The 21384-nt window shown below is 37.4% G+C and overlaps 1 pseudogene; it reads left to right on the forward strand.

Annotated features, from left to right (window-relative positions):
* Positions 1-13054: 13054 nt before the first annotated feature.
* LOC143672755 (olfactory receptor 7A17-like) lies at positions 13055-13981 on the forward strand (annotated as a pseudogene).
* Positions 13982-21384: the final 7403 nt, after the last annotated feature.

Genomic DNA, 21384 nt, shown 5'->3' on the forward strand with positions numbered 1-21384 from the left:
TTGCATCTATATGGCCTATTTTTATCACTTTGCAATTTATCAGAATCAGTAATTTTCTATTCGCTTACAGGAGGTTGGGGTGTTGGATCCTGCTGGGAGATTAGATACTAGAAATGCAGTTAGACAGGATAATTAGCTATTGGAAAAGGAAGGGAGTTTTGAAATATAAGATCCATTTCCTGTGTGGGTTTCCCTTTCCAAAATCTGAAGATTATCAGGGATGGGCTCTCAACATACTATGTAGTTACTTGCAGTTAAGGCTTGGAGTGATGTAGTATTTCTGATAGCTTCATGTTCATTTGAACATAGGTGTCATGGCCACATTTTCCTAAAGTTATACAGAAAATATGTTTATTGCTTTTATGAGTCCCCTATGCCATGTTCTTGGAGTTTTCTGTACACATTAACTCTCCTCTCATATCTTATCATTTTAAAAGGACTTTCTTCTATTGTATCATTCAAGAATGAAATTCTGCAACATTTTCAATGATCATAAAGTAAATTGGGATATAGTCATTTTTAGAAAACCTGCATGCCTTTTATAAGCGGTATAGTTGAAAAACTTCCAAACCATAGATTATGGATTTGGATATATATATATTATATATATATATTAGATATAATATATATATATATTAGGGTTAGGGTTAGGGTTATATTATATCTATATTTATATAGATATAAATATAGATATAGATATATTCAGATATATATATAGATAGATATAGATATAGATATTGCACCACTAACAAAATCATATTTTTGTTATAATGCTAAAGCCCACATTTAAATGGAAACTGTCCATGGTTTACACAAGGAATAATTAAACAAGAAAATTTTATAAAGAAGTATATATATGGGAGATTTGACTTTTTCTTTGTGAAACATGTAATTAGGCTGTGCTTAACACAACTTTGTGAGATTGTAAGAGGTGAAATATACACATATAATCAAATATAATCAAAAATATTAAATTAATGAATTATTAAATTGAAAATTGGTTTTAAAACCAGTAAGAAAATAAAGGAGCTTGAAATAAGTGGGTTTAGGACAATTTGTTACTTGTCAAAGGAAAAACAAGTCTACCTACCCATATTAACACTCATTATGGTGATAACTGATATTGGACAAAGATGCGAAGTAGCCTATAATTTCTACATGAAGTATAGCTTACCTGTATGAGCTTAAACTGAGATAGGAGAGCACAAACAAATAACTGTTAAAATATTTGATGGATTTGTGTCCATTAAGAAAAAGCATGTCAAAACATCTTAAAGTAAATAAAAGCACTTTACTTCACCATTTCCTTCAAAGTCTAACAAAATACTCTATATCACAGAACTAGCATTTATTTAGAACAACCAATAATATTTTTTCCAAAAGGTGACCCAGATTTGGAAGAAGCTCATTCAAAATTGACAGCATTTAACAACTAGACATCGAATGATAGACTTTCCACAGTTCGAGGGTAATTTCTACAGCAGAATTAAAACTGCTATCAAAGACCTATTGCCAGGCCATGGTGGCTCAGCAGGCAGAGTGCTCACTTGCCATGCCAAAGACCCTGGTTCTATTCCCAGTGCCTGCCCATGCAAAAAACAAAGACCTATTGCCACACAGGTGTTTACTGCAGTAGTGTTCTTGATTTGTAATTGATGAAAGTGGTCTAAGGGCACATCCACTGAGGAATTGTCCAGGGAACTGTGATGTTTATGTACAGCAGAATATTGAGGGGTTGCAAGAAGAAATGAACTTGTGAGGCGTGCAACTATGTGAAAAAAACTTGAGAATGGAATGCTGAAAGAAATAAGTCAGCAACAAAAATGTAAACATTATGAAGCCTCACTCATGTAAACTGACTATAATATACAAACACAGAAAATTGAAATTGAGGTGATGTGCAATCAGATTAAGGCCTTTGCAAAGGTTCCTAGATTGTAAGGCCTTATAGCACTATTCCAGAGTTGTAATTATTGTTTCCAAATTCTGAGATGCTGAGCTATTGTGCATTTCCTGATTGTGCTCTGGAACTTCAAGTATTTTTGTGATGCCTGAGATTCAGAGTGAGAGCTCTGAAGCTATTTAAGTCAGCATTATTACCATACTGCAACTGTTTAAAAAGTTGGAAAATTGATCAGACTTCAACTAGAGATATGAATGAAGTTGATTTGGATAGAAATATGGTAGATCAGAATGCAGGGTAAAGGATGACATGGTCTGTATTTTAAAACTTCAACTCCTGGGTGAGATTAAGTTAAGAGATGTTTATTTGGTGCAAAATTTTTATACTTGCTAGCACACTATCTAATTTAACTCATATGGTCATTTTATTCAAACACCATAGTTACATGGAATCTTGAATAAAGAGTGAGATCTTATTCGTTTGGACAGATTAGTGTGATGCCCTGATACTAGCAATTTGGGGAGGGAATATAAACTATTTGTGAAGTCCCCTTGAAGGCCTGAGGAAAAATGAGGAAGTATTAAACTTCCCTGCCTGGGGAATTCCTGATATTCACACAAGCATGAGGACTATCAATTCAATAGCCTCAATTTTGGGGCTTGCCCTGATGAAACTTATTCCTGCAAAGCAGAAGCTAAGCTTCCTTATAAATATGCCAAAGAATTAGCTTCAGAGATCTTCTTTTGTGGCTCAGATATGGCCCCTCTTTCTAAGCCCACTCAGCAGGTGAATTCACTGCTTTCACCTCCTACATTAGATATGACTCTCTTAGGGGTGTAAATCTCCCTGGAAATGTGAGACACCCCTCCCAGCGATGAGCTTTGACCTGACATCATGAGATTGGGAAAGGTTTCTTGACCAAAAGGGGGAAGAGAAAAATGAGACAAAACAAATTTTCTGTGTTTGAAAGATTTCAAATAGAGTAGAGAGGTTATTCTGGATGTTATTTTGATGCATTATGTAGATATCCCTTTTAGGTTTTGGTGTACTCAAATAGCTAAAAGGAAGTATCAAAATGGTTAAACTGTATTCCCAAGTGTTGATTTCTGAAGAAGATTGTATACCTATATAGCCTTAGCAACGTGATCATGTGAATGTAAACGCCTCATGGCTGCCTCTTCCTTTATCCAAGATATAGGCAGTTGAGTAAGAAAATAAGAATAAAAATTAATACATAATAGGTGGGGATGAGGGGCAAGAAAATATTGGATGGATTGCAATGTTAGTGGTCAATAAGAGGGTGGATAGAGGATATCAGATGGATGGGTTTTTTCTTTTTTCTTTTTTTATTTATCTTGTTTTCTTGAGTGATGCAGATGTTCTAAAAATTATCATGGTGATGAATACACAACTATGTGAAGATTTTGTGAGCCACTGATTGTACACCATATTTGGACTGTATGTGTGTGAAAATATTTCAATAAAAGTATTTCCAATTCCATCATCAACACGGACCTCTTCCTGACACCCCAAAGTTTTTTTTTATTACCTGCAGGTTTCACTTAATCAAGTTCTTTACTTAAACTCCCCAATCCCAGTGAAGAATAAAACTATTCATTGATGTGCTCCAGAAACAAAATAATCTAGTAGTTGTCCTTGATTCTCTCTTACCTCAGCACACATTTTTGAGAAAGTTCATCTTGAAAACAGGTGGCAGATATAGTGAAGTTTACTCCAGCTTCTGCTCATACTATAGTCCAGGTAACAGGCATTTCTTGTCTACTTGACTGGAAAAGCCTTGTGATTGATCTCTCTACTTCCACTTTTACCTACTTGCCTTCTATTTGCAAAATGATTGTTAGAAGCATAAATAAACACCCTGCATAAAATCTTCATCAAGTTAATCATATTTGGAATATTTGGAAGCTCAAGTCCTTGCCTTTTTGTCCTACCCACCTCTTGTGTCAATCTGCTTTGGCCTCAACAATCCACCTACAGTGACCTTCTTGTTGATACCTGAGTGCCAAATGCCTGAGAGAGCTCACATTGGAGAGAAACTGTATAAATGTCATCTACGTGGGAAAACTTTCACTCATCCTTCTGCACTTAGGCAGTCTGAGAACTCAAAAAGAAGGGAATCATATGTGTGCTTTCTGTGTGGGAAAGCCATCCATCCTCTTCCCTTAGAAGTCATGCATGAACTCACACTGGTAAAAGAAACAATATAAATGCTAGGTATGTGGGAAAAACTTCAGCAGATATAGAGAAGCACAGGTTACTAAGAGTGCTCCCACAGATTGCTTGTGACAGATTCTGGTCACAAATATCTACCAGCCAAATGGGAGCCTAGTGTTCTGGTGTTAAAAAGTGTCAAATTTAATAATGGTATATATGTTACTATAGTAAAAATAACAAACTGTTTAAATGACAATGAATGAATTAAATGCAAAAAAAAAAGACTTACATGCACTTCAGAAAGATTTCTCTTGAACCAAATATGTTGCTAACACAATCGTAGGATAGTGAGCCTCTCCCTTGCCTGTACCCACTGTATTATACAGTGCACCCCCTACCCTCTTTCAAACATTACCACATTGCCACAGGGAACCAGAGATGCCCATCAGTGAGAACCACTGTCTGAGAGACTGAGAATTGGAAACCCCTTTACAAAGTTCACAATAATGCCCCAGCCCCTACTTCTTTGATATTCTTAGACAGATATTTAATCCATGGAACCCCAGCTATTTACAAAAGTGTGAAATCAGGTTCATAATAGTACTGCTTTTATAAAATGGATTTTTGTAAGACTTCAATGGGAAAATCCATATAAATATATTAGGTTCAGTAATGTTGGATAAAAAGATCGAAATATATCTCTTAGTTAACAAATATTTAAATAAAAGAACAGATGATACTTCATAACTTGCCTTATAGGAAGGACATTCTTTTTTTTTATTAACGGAAAGAAAAAAAAAGAAATTAACACAACATTTAGGAATCATACCATTCTACATATGCACTCAGTAATTCTTATCATCACATAGATGCATGATCATCGTTTCTTAGTACATTTGCATCGGTTTAGAGGAACTAGCAACACAACAGAAAAAGATATAAAATGTTAATATAGAGAAAAGAAATAAAAGTAGTAATAATAGTAAAACAAACAAACAAATAGACAAACAAAAAATAAAACAAAAAAACCCTCTATAGCTCAGATGCAGCTTCATTCAGTGTTTTAACATCATTAATTTACAATTAGGTATTATTGTGCTCTTCATTTTTGAGTTTTTGTATCTAGTCCTGTTGCACAGTCTGTATTCCTTCAGCTTCAATTACCCATTGTCTTACCCTGTTTCTAACTCCTGCTGAACTCTGTTACCAATGACATATTTCAAGTTTATTCTCGAATGTCCATTCACATCAGTGGGACCATACAGTATTTGTCCTTTAGTTTTTGGCTGGACTCACTCAGCATAATGTTCTCTAGGTCCATCCATGTTATTACATGTTTCATAAGCTTATCTTGTCTTAAAGCTGCATAATATTCCATCGTACATATATACCACATTTAGTTTAGCCACTCGTCGGTTGATGGACATTTTGGCTGTTTGCATCTCTTTGCAATTGTAAATAACACTGCTATAAACATCGGTGTGCAAATGTCTGTTTGTGTCTTTGCCCTTAAGTCCTTTGAGTAGATACCTAGCAATGGTATTGCTGGGACGTATGGCAATTCTATATTCAGCTTTTTGAGGAACCGCCAAACTGCCTTCCACAGTGGTTGCACCCTTTGACATTCCCACCAACAGTGGATAAGTGTGCCTCTTTCTCCGCATCCTCTCCAGCACTTGTCATTTTCTGCTTTGTTGATAATGGCCATTCTGGTGGGTGTGAGATGATATCTCATTGTGGTTTTGATTTGCATTTCTCTAATGGCCAGGAACATTGAGCATCTCTTCATGTGCCTCTTGGCCATCCGTATTTCCTCTTCTGGTAGGTGTCTGTTCAAGTCTTTTTCCCATTTTGTAATTGGGTTGGCTGTCTTTTTGTTGTTGAGTTGAACAATCTCTTTATAAATTCTGGATACTAGACCTTTATCTGATACGTCATTTCCAAATATTGTCTCCCATTGTGTAGGCTGTCTTTCTACTTTCTTGATGAAGTTCTTCGATGCACAAAAGTGTTTAATTTTGAGGAGCTCCCATTTATTTATTTCTTTCTTCAGTGCTCTTGCTTTAGGTTTAAGGTCCATAAAGCCGCCTCTAGTTGTAAGAGTCATAAGATATCACCCTACATTTTCCTCTAACTGTTTTATGGTCTTAAACCTAATGTTTAGATCTTTTATCCATTTTGAGTTAACTTTTGTATAAGGTGTGAGATACGGGTCTTCTTTCATTCTTTTACATATGGATATCCAGTTCTCTAGGCACCATTTATTGAAGAGACTGTTCTGTCCCAGGTGAGTTGGCTTGACTGCCTTATCAAAGATCAAATGCCCATAGATGAGAGGGTCTATATCTGAGCACTCCATTTGATTCCATTGGTCGATATATCTACCTTTATGCCAATACCATGCTGTTTTGACCACTATGGCTTCATAATATGCCTTAAAGTCTGGCATCGCTAGACCTCCAGTTTCGTTTTTTTTCCTCAAGATGTTTTTAGCAATTCGGGGCACCCTGCCCTTCCAGATAAATTTGCTTATTGGTTTTTCTAATTCTGAAAAATAAGTTGTTGGGATTTTGATTGGTATTGCATTGAATCTTTAGATCAGTTTAGGTAGGATTGACATCTTAATTATATTTAGTCTTCCAATCCATGAACATGGTATGCCCTTCCATCTATATAGGTCTTCTGGGATTTCTTTTAGCAGTTTTTTGTAGTTTTCTTTATATAGTTTTTTTGTCTGTTTGGTTAAATTTATTCCTAGGTATTTTATTCTTTTAGTTGTGATTGTAAATGGGATTCGTTTCTTGATTCCCCTCAGCTTGTTCATTACTAGTGTATAGAAAAGCTACAGATTTTTGAATGCTGATCTTGTAGCCTGCTACTTTGCTGTACTCATTTATTAGCTCTAGTAATTTTGTTGTGGATTTTTCTGGGTTTTCTACGTATAGTATCATATCATCTACAAACAGTGATAGTTTTAATTCTTCCTTTCCAATTTTGATGCCTTTTACTTCTTTTTCTTGTCTAATTGCTCTGGCTAGAACTTCCAACACAATGTTGAATAATAGTGGTGATAGTGGACATCCTTGTCTTGTTCCTGATCTTAGGGGGAAAGTTTTCAATTTTTCCCCATTGAGGATGATATTAGCTGTGGGTTTTTCATATATTCCCTCTATCATTTTAAGGAAGTTCCCTTGTATTCCTATCTTTTGAAGTGTTTTCAACAGGAAAGGATGTTGGATCTTGTCAAATGCCTTCTCTGCATCAATTGAGATGATCATGTGATTTTTCTGCTTTGATTTGTTGATATCTGTATTACATTAATTGATTTTCTTATGTTGAACCATCCTTGCATACCTGGGATGAATCCTACTTGGTCATGATGTATAATTCTTTTAATGTGTTGTTGGATGCGATTTGCTAGAATTTTATTGAGGATTTTTGCATCTATGTTCATTAGAGAGATTGGTTTGTAGTTTTCTTTTTTTGTAATATCTTTGCCTGGTTTTGGTATGAGGGTGATGTTGGCTTCATAGAATGAATTAGGTAGTTTTCCCTCCACTTCGATTATGTTGAAGAGTTTGAGGAGAGTTGGTACTAATTCTTTCTGGAATGTTTGATAGAATTCACATGTGAAGCCGTCTGGTCCTGGACTTTTCTTTTTAGGGAGCTTCTGAATGACTAATTCAATCGCTTTACTTGTGATTGGTTTGTTGAGGTCATCTATGTCTTCTTGAGTCAAAGTTGGTTGTTCATGTCTTTCCAGGAACTCGTCCATTTCATCTAAATTGTTGTATTTATTAGCGTAAAGTTGTTCAAAATATCCTGTTATTACCTCCTTTATTTCTGTGAGGTCAGTAGTTATGTCTCCTCTTCCATTTCTGATCTTATTTATTTGCATCCTCTCTCTTCTTCTTTTTGTCAATCTTGCTAAGGGCCCATCAATCTTATTGATTTTCTCATAGAACCAACTTCTGGTCTTATTGATTTTCTCTATTGTTTTCATGTTTTCAATTTCATTTATTTCTGCTCTAATCTTTGTTATTTCTTGCCTTTCCTTGCTTTGGGATTAGTTTGCTGTTCTTTCTCCAGTTCTTCCAAGTGGACAGTTAATTCCTGCATTTTTGTCTTTTCTTCTTTTCTGATAAAGGCATTTAGGGCAATAAATTTCCCTCTTAGCACTGCCTTTGCTGCATCCCATAAGTTTTGATATGTTGTGTCTTCATTTTCATTCACCTCTAGGTATTTACTAATTTCTCTTGCAATTTCTTCTTTGACCGAGTTGTTGTTTAAGAGTGTGTTGTTGAGCCTCCATGTATTTGTGAATTTTCTGGCACTCCGCCTATTATTGATTTCCAACTTCATTTCTTTATGATCCGAGAAAGTGTTGTGTATGATTTCAATCTTTTTAAATTTGTTAAGACTTGCTTTGTGACCCAGCATATGGTCCATCTTTGAGAATGATCCATGAGCACTTGACAAAAGGTGTATCCTAGTGTTGTGGGATGTAATGTCCTATAAATGTCTGTTAAGTCTAGCTCATTTATAGTAATATTCAGATTCTCTGTTTCTTTATTGATCCTCTGTCTAGATGTTCTGTCCATTGATGAGAGTGGTGAATTGAAGTCTCCAACTATTATGGTATATGTGTTTATTTCCCTTTTCAGTGTTTGCAGTGTATTCCTCACGTATTTTGGGGCATTCTGGTTTGTGCGTAAATATTTATGATTGTTATGTCTTCTTGTTTAATTGTTCCTTTTATTAGTATATAGTGTCCTTCTTTGTCTCTTTTAACTGTTTTACATTTGAAGTCTAATTTGTTGGATATTTGTATAGCCACTCCTGCTCTTTTCTGGTTGTTATTTGCATGAAATATCTTTTCCCAACCTTTCACTTTCAACCTATATTTATCTTTGGGTCTAAGATGTGTTTCCTGTAGGCAGCATATAGAAGGATCCTGTTTTTTAATCCATTCTGCCAGTCTATATCTTTTGATTGGGGAATTCAGTCCATTAACATTTAGAGTTATTACTCTTTGGATAATATTTTCCTCTACCATTTTGCCTTTTGTATTATATATATCATATCTGACTTTCCTTCTTTCTGCACTCTTCTCCATACCTCTCTCTTCTGTCTTTTTGTATCTGACTCTAGTGCTCCCTTTAGCATTTATTGCAGAGCTGGTCTCTTGGTCACAAATTCTCTCAGTGACTTTTTGTCTGAGAATGTTTTAATTTCTCCCTCATTTTTGAAGGACAATTTTGCTGGATATAGGAGTCTTGGTTGGCAGTTTTTCTCTTTTAGTAACTTAAATATATCATCCCACTGTCTTCTAGCTTCCATGGTTTCTGCTGAGAAATCTACACATAGTCTTATTGGGTTTCCCTTGTATGTGATGGATTGCTTCTCTCTCGCTCCTCAAGATCCTCTCTTTCTCTTTGACCTCTGACATTCTAACTAGTGAGTGTCTTGGGGAACGCCTATTTGGGTTTAATCTCTTTGGGGTGTGCTGCACTTCTTGGATCTGTAATTTTAGGTCTTTCATAAGAGTTGGGAAATTTTCAGTGATAATTTCTTCCATTAGTTTTTCTCCTCCTTTTCCCTTCTCTTCTCCTTCTTGACACCCACAACTCGTATATTTGTGCAGTTCACATTGTCCTTGAGTTCCCTGATACCCTGTTCAAATTTTTCCATTCTTTTCCAGATAGTTTCTGTTTCTTTTCGGAATTCAGATGTTCCATCCTCCAAATCACTAATTCTATCTTCTGTCTCTTTAAATCTGCCATTGTAGGTATCCATTGTTTTTTCCATCTTTTCTACTTTATCCTTCACTTCCATAAGCTCTGTGATTTGTTTTTTCAGTTTTTCTATTTCTTCTTTTTATCAGCCCATGTCTTCTTCATGTCCTCCCTCAATTTATCAATTTCATTTTTGAAGAGGTTTTCCATTTCTGTTTGTATATTCAGCATTAGTTGTTTCAGCTCCTGTATCTCATTTGAAGTATTGGTTTGTTCCTTTGACTGGGCCATATTTTCAGTTTTCTGAGCGTGATCCATTATCTTCTGCTGGCGTCTGGGCATTTAGTCAGATTTCCCTGAGTGTTGTACCCCACAGGTTGAAAGATTTTTCTGTGAAATCTCTGTGTTCTGTTTTTCTTATCCTGCCCAGTAGGTGGCGCTCGTGGCACACGTTTGTCTACGGGTTCCACCAGTGAAAGTTGCTGTGGGTCCTTTAACTCTGGAAAATTCTCGCTGTAGGGGAGATTCAGCAGCCGAAGCGTCTTGGAGGAGTGCCAGCCGGCCCAGGGTTCCGAACGCAGGGAGGGTCACTGACCGCCGCAGCACTGGAGAGTGTCTGGCCGAATTACCTAGTCGGCCCGGGGTGCCAAGCATGGCGGGAGGGTGCCAGCTGTCACAGCCCGGGAGAGTGCACTGTTCCCAGCCAGACCGGGGAGTCATGTGTTTGGAAGGGACCCCCCAGTGACTGTTCTCTGCAGTCTGGGGATTTCCGACCGAACTCTCTCAGTTGGTCTGGGGGGCCTCACGTGGTGGGGGCACCAGCCGCCGCGGCCCAAGGGGACCACCTGTTCAATTCTCCCAGCTGACCTGGGAAGGAGGAAGGGAGGAACTCCAGCCGCTTGCCGTCCCACCCAGGAAAGCCCATGCCCCTCAGTTATCTCACCGGAGCTGTTTCTCCCAGACAGTCAGCCGTTCCAGGATGGGGTACGCCGTCCCTTTGATCTCTGTCGTGGCTCTGGGAGCTGCTCTGTATTGTCTCCACTCCCCCAGTAGCTGTTCTGGAGGAGGAAAGTGAGGGTGGCAAGGCTTGGAGGCCGGTGGTGGAGGAGCCGGTGAAGGTGGAAGAGGGGAGAGGAGGGCGGGTGTGTCGGCTGCTGTGGGGCGTGGGCACCATGCGGTGGGCCGGCGGACAAAGAAAGAGGGGAGAGGAGGGCGGGCGGGTCGGCTGCTGCGGGGCGTGGATGCCGCGCGGCGGGCCGGCAGACAAAGAGGGGAGAGGAGGGTGGGCACGTCGGCTGCTGTGGGGCATGGGCGCCGCGCGGTGGGCCAGCGGACAAAGAAAAAGGGGAGAGGAGGGCGGGTGGGTCGGCTGCTGTGGAGCATGGGTGCTGCATCAGGAAGGACATTGTTAATTGATTGAACAAAAGTGTGATCAACTAGTGTATTGCTTTTGATTTCATATCCAAGAAGCTCATTTCTCCACTAGGTTGAAAAGGAGGAAAGAATGTTCTAAAGATAACAATGCAGGCTATATCTTCACCCAAAGTCCAGGCTTTGGGGACACTAGCCTTTACTGAAGATGACTTCATCACCTATAAAGATGGTGAAAACTTCAGTTCAAATGTGGCAAAGGTGAGAGAAGGTTAAATCAGTCTAAGGAAGCAGATTCTATGAGGAGGAGTTATAGGAACTGGAATCACTAAATGCATCCTGGTCACTTAGGAAGTTAGAGTCAACAGGAACCATTTCCATTGTCCCATGACCAGTGTCCCAAAGGGAAAATATGACTTGGGTGAAGCAACAAGAGAATATGCTAATGAGAAACACAGAGAGAAATGTGCTAATGAGAAGCTAAAGGGAAGCTGCAAATATCTCTTGTGCTCCTGCTGACTCTCATCCTGTGCAATCTGGGCTGAAAGGGACAAGGTGGCTTCTTTGCGGTCCTAACTCTGGCTAGCAGAGGAATGCCTGACTTACTGCTGTCTTGTCTGGGGACAGAGCTTCAGTCTCCAGAATCCACCTTCCACGAAAGAATTCAGACTTCTCCAGGGAGTCCTAACTGTCTGAAATGCTTTCAGGTGAGAGGCAGAATACAGTAGGTAATGCAGGAAAGGGCCGGGAGAATGGGCACCAAGAACTCTGTCCATGGTCATCTGAAACCTTATCCTTCATAGGCAAGAATCGAGAACTCTCCATACTTGTTTTCATCCTTGGATAATAAACTAATATTTTATTTATTATATTTTTTAAAATGTGCATTGGTTGGAGAAGTGCATGGACCATTGTAGAAAATCAAAGATGTGAATGGAAGACCAATTAGAGGGTGCTATCGGAAGAAGTAAACTGTTCCAGAAAAAGCAGAATATCTGCCCAAAGAATTTTGCCATTAAGAGATTTAGGGGGCATTTTCAGTTCAAGAATGTGCATCAAAGAGAAAATATTATTTGCTACTTTAAAAATTGGCTACATTTGAACATGGTTGTGTATTTACGAGAAAGACTCAGATAAGAAATATACTTATTACCTTGCAGCACAGTTAATACACATTGTGGAAGGCTGACCTGGAAACCAGTTTCATTTAATAGGTGAGTAGGTGAATAATACAGCATAGTACATTGAAATGATTTCATTACATGTGAGGCTGAATATGTTTATGATATCATTAGCCACTTCCTTGCTCTATTTCTCTCTCTATTCAAGTTTTCATTTTTGTTTAACAGTGATATGAGAATTTTTATTCTTGCTTATGCTTGCATGTGTTCAAAGAAAAATTGAATATTTTCCCACCAGCTTCTTTCTTTCCATTTAACATTTTTCTGAATTTATATTTGTATCTATGGGAAATGGTTAAAAATTAATTTTGTTAGGTCAAATCAGTTGGCACCACATATAGTGATTCCCTGTTATTTTTCAAATCTAAGAAGATTTTCACCATCCTTTGTGTTGATGAATCACCTTTTATATGTGTTGCCATCATGTTTTCTTGTTGTTACAGTTTGACTTTTGTGGTTAGATGTTTTTTTACGTATCATCACCTGTCACAATTTGAAAGACATTCTTATTTTGCCTTCAATTAAAGAGATCCTTTAACTTATTCATCAACATATTTCATAATATATATTTATACAGTTTTAAAATAGAACTTGTCTTCAAAATGCAAATTATATCTACTTGAACAATTCCTGTTTGCTTGGGAATTAGTCATGTTCTTCCTCTATTTTTGGGTAATCACACCAACAACATGGAACCAGGAAATGAAACAGAAATTTAAGAATTTTATCTCCTAGGAATTTTATAGGAACCAAAACTGAAACCCTTCTTCTTTGGGCTCTTCCTGTCCATGTACCTGGTCACAGTCACTGGGAAACTGCTCATCATCCTGGCGACCATCTCTGATGCCCAAATGCACACACCCATGTACTTCTTTCTCTCCAACCTGTCCTTTTCTGACATCTGTTTATCCTCCACCACCATCCCAAAGATGCTGGTTAACATCCAGTTGCAAAAGAGAGTCATAACCTACGCAGGCTGCCTCACCCAGATGTCCTTTTACTTTCTCTTTATAGGGTTGGATGACATTCTCCTGATGGTGATGGCCTATGACTACTTCATGGCCATCTGTCACCCCCTGCATTACACGGTCATCATGAACCCCCAGCTCTGTGTCCTGCTTGTTCTAGGGTCCTGGATGATAATTGTCCTGAGTGTTTTGTAACAAAGCTTACTGGTGTTGCAACTGTTCTTTTGTGCATGCTTGGAAATCCCCCACTTTTTCTGTGAATATAATCAGATGGCCCAACTTGCTTGTTCTGACACCTTCCTCAATGAGATAGTGATGTATTCTGCAACTGTGCTGCTGGCTGGAGGGCCATTCATTGGCATCATTTTCTTTTATTCTAAGATTGTTTCCTCCATACATGTGATCTCATCAGCTCTGGGGAAGTATAAAGCATTTTTCACCTGTGCATCCCAACTCTCTGTGGTCTTATTTTACTATATGAGTATTGGTGTGCAAGTGAGTTCTTTTTCTATGCCTAGTGCACACACAAGGGCCCAAGCCCCAGGCATGCACACTGTGGTCGCCCCCATGCTGAACCCCTTCACTTACAGTCTGAGGAACAAAGAGATTAAAGGGACTCTAAAGAGACTCCTTGGTGGGAAAGCATAAAATATTCATTGGTCCTGGGGCTGAAGAAGTGCAGTGATGGAAGGGTTCAGACCCTCAGTGACTAAAGTTACAATACTTTAAAATTTCATAGCAGTTAAACATATCATAGAGCTATGACATTACATATGTTGAAGAAAAGATTAAATCATGCATGCTGTTACTAAAGGAGAGATTTGCTGTTGATGGTTTTCATCAACTCATAAAGTAAGAAATCTTGACTTTGATGTACAAGATATTATGCACTGAGGTGCAAGTCTCAGTTGCATGTTCTGTATTAATAATGGTAAATAATTAAGGCTGTTTTCATTCTTCTGAAGTAAATAGCTTAACTTTCTCTATTTTTGTGAGAAATATTAATTTAACAAAATGTAAATCATGCATTTAATTACAGCACAATCTATTGGCTGACAATTTCTTCCAACTTTTATAGCTTTAATGTTCAAAACTCTGTCCAATCTTCGTGGTGAAATGATAATTTACTCAAGAGCTTGAAACTCAGCCTAATGATTCCTCTGGGAATGGAGTGTTGTGAGTAAGGGCAAAAGTTAATCCTGAATACAGATGCATGTCCATTCAGCATCTACTGCTTAACCCAAATGGAATCTCAAAGGGAGTCCCTTTTATTTTGCATGGACAGACACAGTAACTGAACCCAGGTCTCTAGCACAGCACATGAGAATTCTGCCAGCTAAGCCATTGTGGCCCACCCAAGCAGTCACTTTTTAATATGCTTCTCTGAAATCAACTGGAATAAGTGTGATCATAAATACTGTCCCCAAATATCTAAAGGAATCCACGTTATAAATAGCCTTTGATTTTTATATCTGCAAGTCTGCTTACATTGATTATTTTCATGATTTGCATCTAATCATTGAATTAGGAAATCTTGGTGTATATGTGTTATTATGAATATACATTGGGAAGCATACTAGACCCTATGTTCTATATTTTGTGAATGGATAATAAATACGACTTTTTCCATTCCTCTAAACAAATATCTTCCCTTTCTCTATATTCCTCAAGAACTTTAAAGGGCACTTAATTGAAGTATTTTTGCATTTTCTCTTTCCTCCAACTCTTTTATCACCTATATATTCAAAGCTCCCTTCAATCTTCATGAATAGATTATGACTTACATAAGTGCTTGAAATCATTCCTAAAATACACTCTCAATTAAAGAGTGTATTGATCCATGGTCATGAGTTATTCCTGCATAAACATGCATTTCCCTCCAAAATCTCCTGCTTTCTTGCAAGGGAACCTCAGCTGTAGTCACTTTTTAATACTCTTATCTGAAATAAACTTGAATATACGAGAGATTAAGCTTACTTTCTTCAAGTATCTCAGAGAATGACCAATAATAAGAAGCAGCCAATTATTCTTAATGCCCTCAGTTCTTTTCACATTGTTTATTACTTACTGTTTCAGCTAGTAATTGCTGTATAACAAACTGTCTCAAAAGTAAGTGATTTATGGACTGGCCATGCTCATTCAGCAGACAGAGTCCTCACTGCCATGCCAGAGAACCAGGTTCAATTCTTGGTTCATGTCCATGTAAAAAAAAAAAACAAAACTAAAAACGAAAAGTAAATGGTTTATGAGAATGCTTTATTATTACAGCCAAGTCAGTGCTTTGAAGATATATTGATAACTGCAATGCAACTCATTACAGTGCAGTCAGCTGCTTGTCAGCTATGAAGGCTTGGCAGGTCCTGGTTGTGCCCCCCCCACATATTGAGATTAGGTGATATTAGGTTGGTCTAGGGTGCACTTGACAGTGGCATTTCCTCCACATTTCTCTCATCCTACAACAGGCTAGCCTGGGGTTGTTCAGCGGCTGAGGTAGAGACCCAAGGGAGAGCTGCAGAAACTGAGAAGCTCTTCAAACAAAACTGTTACTTCCACATTATTCTCCTGGTCAAAGAAAATTAAACAATTTCACCCTAACTAGAATCCAAGGTGCATAAATAGACTCAACCTCTCAATTGGGGAACTGCATAGTCTAATGGAAAACACATGGATTTAGAGTAAGGTGGAAAAATGGATCATTTCTGCAAATAGTCTATCCCTAGAAAGAATTTAAATTCAATTCAACAATCTGCATTGGGCTCTTTCAAAACCCAATCCTTGAATTATGACACTTTCCATTTTGCCCTAAGTGGCATTGAAAAATTCTTGGAGAACAGGGTGAGAGTCAACCTATATTTTATAAGCAGCTATGGAATCCACTCCAGATTACCATGGCTTTCTCAAATATAAATATTCCTTCATGCCCCTCATCTCCTGATCAGCATTTTTATGCTAAGTAGGAATAAAGCTTTTTCCTACTCATGTCTCCTCAAATGCAGGAACATCTTGCTTGACTTGATGACCCAAGAGAGCCCAGGAAGTCCTGTGGGGATGGCAGGTTTTACCTGCAGTATCTCCACAGACACACAGATTAGCATGATATGGACGAGGAACAAAAATGGAAAATTCTCCAATGGTTAACACTGGAGCATTCTATGGGTTTCAGCCCTGTTAATTTTCTCAGCCACATGCTGCTCCCACTTGCTGCACTTAATCTCAATTTCTGGGAGTTCTCTATTTCAATAGATGGGGATCTCCTTTTCTAGGTTTTACCTTTGTCTCCCTTCCCATCCTCATCTTTATGCCATTTACTATTTTCCAAAATGTAGATGCAGCCCAATTATCCAGAACTTATGGATGAATAAACAAGATGTGATTTATCCATACAATATAATGTTACTAACTTATAAAAAAGAATGAAGTTTTAATTTATACTCCAACATGGGTAAACTTTAAGATAGCACTCTGAATGAAAAGAGCCAGACACACACAAAAAACAAATATTATATCAACTAGCATCTATGAAATAAATAGAGTAAGCAAATTCATAGAGATAAGTAGCAGATTACAGAGCACCAGGTAACAGGTGCAAGGGAATTGGAGAGACGTTGCTTCATGGCTGCAATGGTTCTATTTGAAGGGCTGAAAAGTTTAGGTATAGAATGTTAGTTATGATAATCAAATATATTCAATGTAATTACTACCAGTGAATCATACATTTGAAAGTCATAAGATTATGAAATATTGATTTTTAGTATTGCAAAAAAAAATTTAAATTTTTAAAGTACTCTTTATGTTATCCAATTTAAATGAATAGAAATAACAATATATCCATTAAATAAATTATGCACCATTCAATGATATGGGGGTAAATTAAATGAGACATCCCATATAAGTTAATAGAAACATGCCATGGTGCATGCAAGTTCTAAATGTATTTCTTGTCATTAATAAAGATTTTATTAATGAGGGACTCTATAACAGGTCCTAATTTGTGTTATAAATATTATATTCCTAAGTGTTTTAGCAAAGCCTCATCAAGCAAAGGAGTGCAGTACCCATGTTTTATATCAAATAAAGAGTTATCCACTTGGTTGGAAAGCACAATAAGAAATTTCTGGAAACAAAAGCAGGGGCTGTATCCTCCCCCAGAGTCAGTGCTTTGAACATCTACTGGATCTAGTCAAGATGGGTTCCCCAGCCTTAGACCTCAGATAAATATTATTTCAAGAATTGGATAATCTTTTATTTAGGTAGTCAGATCGAAGGAAGAAAAATGAGTTCATGGAGGATAAACCATACAACTGGATTCATCTCAAAACTTGGGCTCTTGGGAACAGGAAACCAGCTAGTGAATTTTTCTGTTCAGACTACTTTAGCAAAGAGATATGATGGATCAGGGATTGGAGTAACAAGAGACAATTGTGCCTTAAATCAACTATTTCATGAATATCTCTTTTGTGGCTGTCCCTAAGCTTATGCAACCTCAGGCTACATGGGACACGGTTTTAATCTTTGGGGTATTAACGCAGGCTTGGGGAGGAATACCTGACTCCATCCTGCTGTCTTTTGTCTTGGGTTTGAGCTTCAGTTTCCTTTACCAAACACCCAGGGATGAATTGAACTTCCACCTGGACACCTTCTTTATGAAGACAATATACAGGTTAGTTGGAGAGGCAAGTAGATACTACAGGATAGGGTAAGACTGAATGGAATCTGAGAGCTTCTATCTGAGGGCATCTGAGTGTTCATTGAGTCTTACCCATGACCAAGAATTCTCCTTGGTTGCTTTCTTGTTTGCTAAATTTATGACTGCATTTAATAGTTTTTCATATTTTTATAAAGGAGGATTCCACTGAATTTGGCAATGCAGGGTTTCACTGTTAACATATCATATTAGGAATGGAAGCCAAATTAGAATAATATATAATAGGGTTAAATTGAATCTAGAAAAGCAGAAAATCTGACCAAGGAGGTTTGTAGTTAAAGCCAGTAGGGAAAATCAGAGTATTAGTTATGGACGTATGGGCTGTAAGATGAGGGCATTTCTTTTTTATTTTAAAGATAAGATACATTTGAGGATGCGTGTGTGACAATGGGAAAGTTCCAGTTCAATGCAGGTGGATACTGTGCTGAAACATCAGTACATGAGATACACGTTATCACATTGATTATTGATATGAAATAGGAAAATGTATACTTGTTGGAAATGGGCATATTAAAACCTTTACTTGACAAAGTGTTTCTCACTTTGCTTTTCAAACTAAGAAAGTTCTGTTTCATTTGAGTTCATAAATCTCTTTATGCACATTCCATCTTGTTTTCACATCTCTGTTTCCCTTATGCTATTTTTTCTTTCTTTGATTAGATTTATTTTAACAAATACATCACCCTCTGCCATTATTTATAAGATTGCTTCTTTCCAAATTGACTTTCTCTTTCATTCTATTCAAAAGCATGCTTGGATCCACATATCTTTTTTTTGGCATGGGCAGGCTCCAGGAATTAAACTGGACCCATTTATCTTCATATAAGATAAAATTAGGTCTTCTGAGACTGCTTCTTCCATGCATTTTTGAAAACTGCATTTATGTTATTTTCATTCTGAGACCTTTTATATTTAATTATTAATCTGCATCAATATTATTAAATTACTGTTATTTTAAGTCTTGTCTTCCTGAATGTAGATTTAGATATTCCATTCAGGTTTGTCTAATACAGTTGTATTGAAAAAAACTATTTGCCATCTGGTTTCATTCTCCCTGCCAATCTTTTATTTCATAAATTCATATTTTCTACAAGTTTGTTGTTGGAAAAATGCATACATTTTCAAACACCTTCCATAAAACACAAAAGAGAACAAAGCAGCTGTATTCCCATTTATCATACACTTTACAGGAAAATTGCAAATACAATTACAATTGTGCATAGGCCACGAAGTCCATGGGGAAACATCATATGAAGCAAAGACATCAGAGTAACAACAGAAATTATCCTTGTTTGCCCACGATGTTAGGCAGGGTGTTCAGAGAAGGCCTGTGAATGTTGGACAAGGAACAGAAGACAGCCTACAGTGTGCCCTTTGGAATTGTCAAGAAGGAAAAAAAAAAGAGGTCAGAACTGAAAATCCTAAAACAATTAATAACAGATCAGTGCACAAGAACGTGAGTGTGGGATCTGCATCATCCATTTGAGTCCATAAGAAAAGCAGTGAGTTCAAATAAATATAGGAAAGACCCAGGAAGAGCAGGGAGGTCAGAGAAAGATGTGAAGGACAAGATGAGGCAGAAGCTGCAACGACATCTGCTCCATCAGTGGCCCTTGAGTCTAAAGGAGCCTCCTAAGTAGGCTGTCTGTTCTCTCTCCATCCTCACTCATTCATTTGAATCTCTGTTCTTAGGACATTTGCCCAATTAGCATGGACTTCTTTCTTTTAAAATTATCCTTGCCTTCAGTGTAGTGGTTTCTGAAATTTTGACCATTTGTCAAAGTCAGATATTTATACTTAACTTGAGATCCGTGATGCACGTGTCAACACACACACATGCACACACACTTACACATAACCATGGGTGAAGAAAATATGACGTTATTTTGAATGCACTTTACTATGTAAGGGACATTTGTACATTTCATGGTGTTTTGTTTGCTCTATTCTTTAATTACCACAACATACAACATTTACCCGTCTTTAGATATAATCTCAGCCAATGCTGCAGGTATGCCTTCAATGCATATTTAAGGAATCTGCTGCTGCTTCACTTTCTCTCATCATTGGCATTTCTGTGAAGTCACGTTCTTTAATTAATTTCTGTAATATATGTTTCAACAGTTATTGTTATAGCCAATTGCCAACTCATCATATTTGGGTAGAAAAGTTTGTAGAAAATTGCTACAATCCTCACAGAACTAATTTCTGGAGAGGAAGCACATGGTATAAAATAAAAGAGGTACACAATCATAGTTTCAACAATAAAATTAAGTGCACATAAGAAGTCATAGTCTTCTTTTGAGAATGTACAGAATGGTATTTGAAAGGAGTTGACTCCAGGCTACCCTGAAAGGATACAGGATATCCATAAGGAACAGGAGTGAGAAAAAGTTTAAGTGAAATTATTGGAGAGATTCCAGGAAGAGGGAATCAGAAGTATAAATTCACTGAATATGGAAACTATGGAGCTCTGGAAAAGGTGAAAGTTGAGTTTAATGTCGAGTTTAATGTCTTAGAGATTATATGGGTGAGGGTAACTGGTAGTGAGAGGGGACCTTGGCAGGTTGACCCTAGATGGTCAAGCATGTGTGTGAAGCTATGGAATGTTGTCTTCATTGACCATCAGGAAATCACTAGGGACTGTATGTCATGGAATGTGATGATCCATTTTATTGGACAGAGGATACCTGACTCTTATATGAAAATCAGCTCACTCCATGATTGCTAAGAGAGGTGATGAGGAAATAAAATGGAACCATGGAAATGGGGACATGAGGTATGGAAAGAATGGGACATTGGAGATGTAAAAGAAAAATCAGCTTCATCTCATTAACAGAGATAACGCCATTTACTAACAGGAAGGAATTATGCAAAGTTTTTACATATAATGAACATGGGTCAACATTCATAGAATGACGAATACTTATGCTCTGTTTATAAAATACAACCATATAATAGATCTTTTTTTATTCCCTGCTACTTGGTGAAGGTATTAAGATTCACAATTTTACACTTTCTATCACAGTTTAGCAGCATATTCAAGATTAAATAACAGGTTAAATGATTCCAAAATTTTCACATTCAATATCATTAAAAATAGGTTACTACACCACATAAAATTGCAAACATTTGTTATACTTATTATAGTTTCCTTTGTGAAATATTCCTTTATTCCCTATGCTCATTTTCCTCTTAGAATGTTCAATCTGCTTGGTGTTTTTGCTTTGTAAAAAGTATTACTACTTCTGTTTGGATAAATTGTTTTGTATCGTGTATTAGTTTTTCTGGGCATCAAGGTGCAATGTTCATTAAAACAAACACAGTCAAAAAGACTTTGCTTTGT

Source organism: Tamandua tetradactyla (assembly GCF_023851605.1).
Source record: "Tamandua tetradactyla isolate mTamTet1 chromosome 15 unlocalized genomic scaffold, mTamTet1.pri SUPER_15_unloc_1, whole genome shotgun sequence".
Classification (NCBI taxonomy): domain Eukaryota; kingdom Metazoa; phylum Chordata; class Mammalia; order Pilosa; family Myrmecophagidae; genus Tamandua; species Tamandua tetradactyla.